Below are 9,467 nucleotides of genomic sequence, written 5' to 3' on the forward strand. Positions count from 1 at the left end.
TTTCTTTCTTTCTTTCTTTCTTTCTTTCTTTCTTTCTCTCTTCCTTCCTTCCTTCCTTCCTTCCTTCCTTCCTTCCTTCCTTCCTTCCTTCCTTCCTATTAATTTATTTTTACACTCCTTATCCCATTCCCTGAACACCCATTCACCCTCCAACTGCTCTATATCCCACACCTCCTACCCACCCCGTCTCCATGTGGATGCACCCAGCCCCCCTACACCTGACCTCTAAACTCCCTGGGACCTCAAATTTCTTGAGGGTTAGGTGCATCATCTCTGAATGAACACAGACTAGGAAGTCCTCTGCTGTATGTGTGTTGGGGGCCTCATATCAACTGGTCTATGCTGTCTGTTTGGTGGTCCAGTGTTTGAGAAATCTCGGGGGCCCAGATTAATTGAGACTGCTGATCCTCCTACAGGATCGCCCTTCTCCTCAGATTCTTTCAGCTTTCCCTAATTCAACCACAGGGTTCAGCTGCCTCTGTCCATTGGTTGTGTGCAAATATCTATACCTGACTCTTTGAGCTGCTTGTTGGGTCTTTTGAAGGGCAGACATGATAGGTCCCTTTTCGTGAGCACTCCACAGCTTCAGTAATAGTGTCAGGCCTTGGGACCTCCCCTTGAGCTGGATACAATTTTGGGCCTGTTACTGCACCTTCTTTTCCTCAGGCTCCTATCCATTTCCATCCCTGTAATTCTTTCAGACAGGAGCAATTATGAGTCAAAGGTGTGACTGTGGGATGACAACCCTAACTTCATCCCTCACTTGATGTTCTATCTTACTGCTGAAGGTAGGTTCTAAGTTCTCTCTCCCTACTACTGTTGGGCATTTTTTCCAAGGTCCCTCCGTTTGATTCCTGAGAGTCTCTTACCTCCCAGGTCTCTAGTGCATTCTGGGGGGTCCTCCCAACCTCCTATTTCCTGAGGTTGCCTGTTTACATTCTTTCTGCTGGCCCTCAGGGCTTCAGTCCATTTCACTTACCAAATACCAGATCAGGTTCCTCCCCTGCTCCAGTAACCCCTGCTTCCATTTTTCTCTCCCAGATCCCTCCCTCCCTCTCCACTTGTGATTGCTTTCTTCTCTCTCCCAAGTGGGACTAGGTGTCCTCACTTGGGCCCTTCAGCTTGTTGACCTTTTTGAGTTCTGTGGACTGTGTCTTGAGTATTCTGTACTTTTTTTTTTTGGCTAATATTCACTTATCAGTGAGTACATACCATGTCCATGTATGTCCTTTTGGGTCTGAGTTACCTTACTCAGGCTGATATTTCTAGTTCGATCCATTTGCCTGCAAAACTCAGGATGTCCTCATTCTTAATAACTGAGTAGTATTCTGTTGTGTAAATGAACCACATTTTCTGTATCCATTCTTCTGTCCTGGGACATCTAGGTTGTTTCCAGCTTCTGGCTATCACAAATAAGGCTGCTATGAACATAGTGGAACATGTGCCCCTGTGGCATGGTGGGGCATCTTTTGGGTATATTCCCAACAGTGGTATAGCTGGGTCTTCAGGTAGATATATTTACTTAATATATAAAATGATAACAAATAAAAATGCAAACTTGAATGATGAAGAAAGACAAAGGAAGGGTTTGATTTCAGAAGTGTATTATCTGCCACTATTTAGATTTTATGTATTAAAAATGAGACATTCTACCTATACCACTAAAGTTATTAATGTTTTTTAGGAAATTTAAGAACAATATTAAGTAATATCCTAGTCAATGAAAACTGTAATTTGTAGGAGTGAGAGATCAAGAATGTTTGTTTGTTTATTTTTCAGTTTTTATCAGGGTTCCAGCAAGGTCTAAATGTGTTGAATCAAGAACCAATAATTGCATATAAGGTTTTCCTAATCTCAAAATAATGCTGAAACAGTTGAGTGTAGAATGAGGAATTAGATCAAGATCATGGGAGTCTCTTCCTTGACTGTATTGCCCTTTAGAAGCTAGAGTGGAGCTGTTTGAGGATATTGTATTCACAGTCAATACTTTTACATCTGTGTTTTCCAGGTTCAAAGCAAGCACATCAGTATTAATTGAAATTCAATAATATGTCATAATTCTAGGAACAATAGCTGGCTTCAGAATAATGCGAGGATGATGTGAATGAACTGAACAGCCAACAGGCAAACGATGATGCAATGACAGGAAGAATGTGATAACATGACCTTTATACTTACAAACTTGGTTTGGATTCCTAACAGTATGCTTAAATACAAAACTCAAGCCACGTCTTAAGCAGAAAAGAAAATGATTACCAGTAATTCCCCTACTTTTAGTTCTTATACGTCTTTATTTTCTTAGAAATTGTTTTCCTATTTGAGTGAATATTTTTGAGGTACAAAGCTAATTTGATCTCCTATATTTTAAATGGGAATTTTTTTCAAAATCAACTGAGATGATTCATCAAACCAAAACAAGGCGCCCCAAATCAGAGGTTCAGATGGTGCTTACTCATCTCTGCTTCTCTTTGATATGTATCCTCCCCCATCTCCTTCTGTCCTCTTTGACAAGCATAACTCACTTGCTACTGTAGTATACATAGACATGACCTTTACCTTCATAATTGAATATTTTCTCTAGCAACACAAGCACTAAGTCATTTGTGCTACCCTCTCTATTTAAATTGCTAAGATATCCATCCCTTTTCCTCACTGATGACATAAATGTCAATAGCCTTATGATGCTTAACTCTGGCAATATTATTGTGATCAGTAGGCTACAAGGCCACACCAGTATAAGTGATGCATGTCCTCCAATAGGTTGTGTTGCTTAACAGTGCTCCTTAAGAGCTTAGGTGTATTAAAAGATCTGTAATTTGAATACTTTCAATTTACAATGAGTTTATTGGGATATGACATTTATAATAGAGTAGCATCTGCATGGAAAATAAAGTAATGTCACAGTAAACAAAATAAAAATTTATTATATTTTTAATTTTAAAAGAAGAAATGAACATGTATTTTACTTGCATAGTTTAATGTACTACAATTACCTGTGGATGAACTATCAAAATATTTGATTGTCATTAAAAAGTATATGATCACTTATATAGTTTTAAATATCTCTGCTCACCATTTCGGTTTAAAAGATTAAGGAGCAAGTGCTCACATCCAGTATGTAATTCCTCTGCTGGTAGTATTTAATCTTTTTAGATTCTTTAACATATTAGGGTTGGTCTTCATATAATTAGTGGATACATAGATACATTCGATCTTGTATTTTACTTTTTCTTATAAGTATGCTGAGTGAAAACCCTGAAAAGACAGTGCCTTACAATCTCCTGGACTGTCCATGACAGGTATATCTGTGTTGGGCAGTTTGTCTGCCGAGGTTTAATTCATGACTTTCACTTTTGCCGGTTGATGTCAAGTATAAGGTGTTGCTGACTCGGCAAGGGTTCAATGATCTTATCTCCCTTATGCTCACGTTTGCAGAATGCTGTCATCAGCTTATCCCTGCCAAGGAATGGCTGCTTGAAGTATTTTGTGTGCCTCACAATGTATTATTGGAAATTTTATATACATTGGCATTGAATCAATACTACATAATGAAATGCTCCCTCTATTTCAAGTGAATCTCCTTCAAAATGGGTGGCTTAGTGATGAAGCTGGCACAGTGTTACTTACTGATCTTCCTCAATAAAAATATCAAGCAAGAAAACGCTTGGGGACTCTGCCGTATTTTCAGACTGTCAGCGCAGGAAGGTGTCTGTAGTGATCCATGGTTTTGTGTGTTGTCAAGGTTGAATTGCAGAATTATGAACTGTGGTGTTGTTCTGAATGGTCCTAGCTCTCCTGGGTGTTCGCAATAACTGTATTCATACCTGATTCTTTCAGATTCATTCATTGTCTGGGTGCATTTCAAAGAGAACAAATGCCCTTCTGTGGCGCTTGAATTTAGAGTTCAATGTAAAATAGAAGAGTCAGAGAAAGTGAACTAAAACATACATAAGCATTCCAGACAAAGACTAGAGCTCAGCCATCATAGCTTCTAGTACTTTTATCTCTGACAAAAACTGATTCTGTAGAGTTGCTGACACAAAGGGAACCTGCAGACTTCTCCCAGGCCGAGACATTGTATGCTAGTGTATGGACAACTGAGATTCATCTTACAAAAATGTGTGCCAATAGGAAGCAAAGCCAATTTCTTTATCCCATGTCAACCACAAATTCATGGGCGAAAAATCATTACAGGTAGGTAAATGCTCATGAACATTTGTCACAGACCTTACCTGATGTAGATAACGGTCTATAGAATTGGATTGTGATCCTGACAAATAGAGATGTGTGTTCAGACAAGGATGTTGACAGTGAGTCAATGTTTAGGACTCACTGTGTCAAGGCATTCTTCTGGGCCCTATTAACTAAAGACACATTTACATGAACTGTTCTTCCCTAATCCCCATCATAAGTTTCTTTATGTCAATTTCTCACAATGTAACCAAGAGTGGAACTGGAGCATATAACCATCTCTCTAAATAAAGTAAACCTTAATCATTACATAAGGAGAAATATAATTTATTTGCATAAGTAATTCCTTGGGGACAAGTATGTTTTATGCCTATTCTCTGATATCTTCACCTATGTTATACTATTGTCCCTCTCTCTTGTTTTGTCTCGAGGCACTTATACAGCCTGATATTACTGGACCAACCATTAAGCTCATTTTCTATTTCTCAAGTGTCCCTCCTTAAATTTATGTACCATGCAAATGCTAGATAATTTACAGGGCTTCTCACTTCAACATCACCAAAGCCCAGGTAGTAAACACCCCTGTAGATGTCAGATTCACCAGCTGATCTCCAATACCACCCAAACATCACCTACTGTCCCTCATTCCCCACTTCTTTATTGAATGGAAGGCTGGAGAATAAAAAGATATTCAGACTTTGTAAGGAAGTTTAGAGACAGTGTCACTCTAAAAGTGCATAAATCATTGTGTAAGGAGTTAATATACAAGGCAAAAGTCAGATTAATTATAGACAAAAAGACTAAAAAATGTTTACAATTGAAGTGAGAAACTGTGTTAAAAGAGATTAAGAAATAGAAGTACTTATAGACTGGACTTTTATGTTTGAAGAAGGATTTTCCATAGACATTGAATTTCTCGGTGATAATGGTGCAGTCAAGTCTAGCAAATATAATATTAATGATAAGTGTCTAGTATGCTTATGGAACATGTGTGAAGTCAGTATCACAGAGAAAGCAGGTAAGGCAGAGAATACAATACCAACAATTGTTACTTTCTAAGCCAGAGAGGTATGAGATGAGCCAGTGGAGTTGATTTTAGTAATAACATAATGATTTGCAAGGTAACATGATTTTAAACCATAAAATTATTCACAAAGCATTTAATTTATGCTACTACATAAATTAGTACAGGGCCTTTAAAAGCCAGTGTACATTGTAACTTAACAGACATTCCAGTTTAAATTAGCCACTTTTCAAGAGCTAATTTGGTACATATGACTAGTGTTGATCATTGGAATCTTAGTTAGATTTTTCTTAAACAGCTAAAGCTTCATTCATTTGCTTGTTTATCTAATTTTGCTTTTTCTTTTATTCATTTCTTTAATTTCACCTTGCTTCCTTTTAAATTTGTCTTTTGTTTTCATTAGCTATTTTTACATGTGTGTGTATGTGTGTGTGTGTGTGTGTATGTGTGTGTGTGTATGTATAAAGTATATAAAAGCAACCACTCTGATCTGTAATTTTATTGTATTTCAGGACATTTTCAGAATTGACTGGTCCTGGAGATCCAATTGGTCCTAAGGAGTTTTTAGCAGATGGCACTGTCCTGGGGAGACAGGAACAAACTCCTACTGACTCTAGATAGTTAGTGAATGACAGATAATTATGAAGCCCAATTTGTTGACTCAATCTGTTTTATTAGTGCTATTTACAGAATATAGGTGAGGGGTTACTTAGAGGAGTAGACATGACTTAAAAAACAATAAGGACACATGCTCGATTATGTTCATAGCAACCTTATTTATAATAGCCAGAAGCTGGAAAGAACCCAGATGTCCCTCAATAGAGGAATGGATACAGAAACTGTGGTACATTTACACAATGGAGTACTACTCAGCTATTAAAAACAATGAATTTATGAAATTCTTGGGCAAATGGATATATCTGGAGGATATCATCCTTAGTGAGGTAACCCAATCACAAAAGAAGTCACTAGATATGCACTCACTGATAAGCAGATATTATCCCAGAAACTTAGAATACCCAAGATACATTNTGNAAAACANANGAAAACCAAGAAGGATGACCATNGTNTGGATACTTCATTCCTCCTTAGAATAAGGAACAAAATACNCATGAAAGGATANAGGTACAGAGACAAAATTTAGAGCTAAGATGAAAGGATGGACTATCCAGAGACTACCCCATCCGTGAATCCATCCCATCATCAGCCACCAAACCTAGATACTAATGCACATGCCAGCAAGATTCTTCTGAAGGGACCCTGATGTAGCGGCCTCTTGTGAGGCTATGCCAGAGCCTGGCAAACACCGAAGTGGATGCTCACAGCCAGCTATTGGATAGAATACAGGGCCCCCAATGGAGGAGCTAGAGAAAGTACCCAAGGAGCTGAAGGGTGCTGCAACCCTGTAGGTGGAACAACAATATGAACTAACCAGTGCCCCCTGAGCTCGTGTCTCTAGCTGCATATGTAGCAGAACATGGCCTAATGGGTCATCACTGGGAAGCGAGACCCCTTGGTCTTGCAAACTTTATATGACCCAGAACAGGGGAAGGCCAGGGCCAAGTAGTGAGAGTGGGTGGGTAGGGGATCAGGGGCAGGGGGAGGGATATAGGAAACTTTTGGGATAGCATTTGAAATGCAAATAAAGAAAATAATAATAATAAAAAAAATAAAAAAAATATTTCCTAATAAATCCTACCTGCATTGCAAAAAAAAAAAAAAACAAAAACATAAAAACAAACAAACAAACAAACAAAAAAACCAATTGCACCACCAAAGCCAATCCAGGTGGGTGACAGCTCAAAAAAGCAGGCACCCTTTGAATGCACTGTACCGTGTCAGACAGACCAGCAGCTTTGAGAGTGTCCTTTTCCAGATATTTCAGTTTATCTGTGAGCTTATTCCAATTATTTGGGATATTCACTGTTACCTTCAAGCAACTTGTCTTGAAGGTTATGTAGCTCATATATGCTTAGGGAAGGAGAGAGGTGACTCTGGTTAGGTCCTTTCTGAAGCTATTGAGTCATTTACTTCCTGCGTTTACCAAGCTTCCCTTTAGGTTGGAGATTTTTTTTTCTTCACCTCGGAACACCATGTTATTTTACCTCATTTTAACATTGGGTCTTACGTAGTTTCTTGACAAGAAGAACAGTTTTAACTGGGAGGAAACTGCTACACAACAGAGACCTGGTTATACTTTTACATTGCTAACATGTTTTCAACAGAGAATCTGGAAAGGAATGTGTTTGAAAGCAGGAACCAGTTAGGAGGGTGCATTGATTCCTTGGGGTTGATGTAACAAAGTGGCAGGAGCAGATTTAACACACAGCTTCTCTGCAGATCAGAAGTCTGAGTTTTGTACAGGGCCACATCCTTCCAAGGCTCTGCGAAAGGGAGTCTTCATGGCTGTTAAGCATTGCTGGTGTTTTGAAAAGTTGTTTGGCTTTTTCTGGAAGGAAAGATAGGTAGGGGAAACTAGGTATTTTCTTAATAGAGGCCTTATCATTGTGAATACTGCTTCTGCCTTTATGTGGCCTTCTTGACAGCTTTTCTGTGAGACTGTCACAATATCTTTCTTCTTTCAAGGATACCAATCATATTAGGTTAATGACATCCTAATAAATCCAGTCTTATTTTACATGGTTGTATCTTCCAACATTCTCCTGACAAATAAGGTCGTATGCAGAGGTCCCTGGTTGGCAGACATTTTGCAGAAATGCCTTTTGGCCAAGGCCAGAGGCTATGCAAATAAGAGGTGGTATTCAGAACACAGCTAATATCTCTATATATATCACTTATTGTTTATATTTTAGGAGTGGATAAGGACATTGGAAATGCAAATGTCTAAGGTATGGAGCAGATTCAACAACTTTGCCTCATACAATAATGATGTAAGTCAGAACTAAGGGGAAAGCACAATTTTGATTAATATCATCCTATAAAACAAAATCCTATGCTGCTTTCTCATTTAGACCTTTATATGAGTTCTTCAGGGCTGCAAGTATTCCTAATCATTTCAATCTCTAGCCATACTCACTGCTGACTTACAGATCAAGCTACTGCTTAAATGAAGTAAACTGAACCCTTCCTAAAGATGAATATGTGTTCAGCTTGAGTGATCTCGAATAGACAGTCTGTTCACAGTTTTCAAATGCGCTGTACCATATGTTTAGCTGTACATCTGGCAAAAATCAACTAAGAACCAGTCTCATTGTTGCAGAATCTCTGAAGTTTTTTAATTCAGGTTTAATGAGATCCACTGGAAATAAATTTCTTCAGATGTTTATTGATCTGACACTTCCTCTGCCTTTATAGTTTCAACCCCCTTTTTTAAAAACATAAAACAAATCACAACTCATGTCCCTGCCTCTTTCTGAACCTGTTAAATCTCTGCACTGCTTTTTTCCAGTTAGCAAAGCATAAACTGAAACATCTCAGCTGCAAACATGTATGAATCGCAGCCGAGCACCATGCGTGGGAGCTCACAAAATGAAATGCTAATTATTAGGGTCATAAACCCTGCCTTTAAAAAAACTGATGAATCAATGTTCTTCTGTCCTATGTTGGCAACCCTTTTCTCATAATTTGAAAAACCATGTTCAAATTAAAGATTTTTAAATTTTATTTAAGTTTGTTTTTACTCTTTTCATATATATTACACACGACTGTAGTTTCCCATCCTCTCCTCCCCATCTCTGTCTTTCTATTCCACCATCACTCCTTCCCAATTTCTCTTCAGAAAAAGGTCAGCCTCCCATGGATATCAGTGAGTGGCCTATCAAGTTGCAGTAAGATGAGGCACTTCCCTTAATGTTAATCCAGTAGGAGGAAAAGGGTCCCTAAAGCAGGCCCCCACTGTTAGAAGTCCTACAAGAGGACCAAGCTACATAATGTACCATATATACAGAGGGCTGGGTCAGACCCATGCGTGCTCTCTGATTGTTAGTTCAGTCTCAGTGAGCCCCTACAAGCCCAGGTTAGTTGATTCTGTGGATTTTCTTGTGGTTTCCTTGAACCATCTGACTGCAGCAATTCTTTTACCCCCTCTTCTACAGAATCCCCCAAGCTCTACCTAATATTTGGCTGTGAGTCTTTGCATCTGTTTTCGTTAGTTGCTAGGTAAAGCCTCTCTGAACAAAATTGAGCTAGGTAGAATCATTTCACTCTTTCTTTCTTCCTTTCTTTTCTTTTCTTCTTTTCTTTTCTTTTCTTTTCCTCTCTCCTCCTCCTCCTCCTCCTCCTCCTCCTCCTC

At 38.7% G+C, this 9,467-nt stretch overlaps 1 protein-coding gene across 1 annotated transcript in view; it reads left to right on the forward strand.

The window, feature by feature from the left end:
- Ccser1 (coiled-coil serine rich protein 1) overlaps positions 1-9,467 on the forward strand; it is a 1,089,958-nt gene that overhangs the window by 573,810 nt on the left and 506,681 nt on the right. The gene's annotated exons all lie outside the window — the stretch shown is intronic.

This window comes from Mus pahari, chromosome 2 (genome assembly GCF_900095145.1).
Source record: "Mus pahari chromosome 2, PAHARI_EIJ_v1.1, whole genome shotgun sequence".
In the NCBI taxonomy this organism is placed as follows: Eukaryota; Metazoa; Chordata; class Mammalia; order Rodentia; family Muridae; genus Mus; species Mus pahari.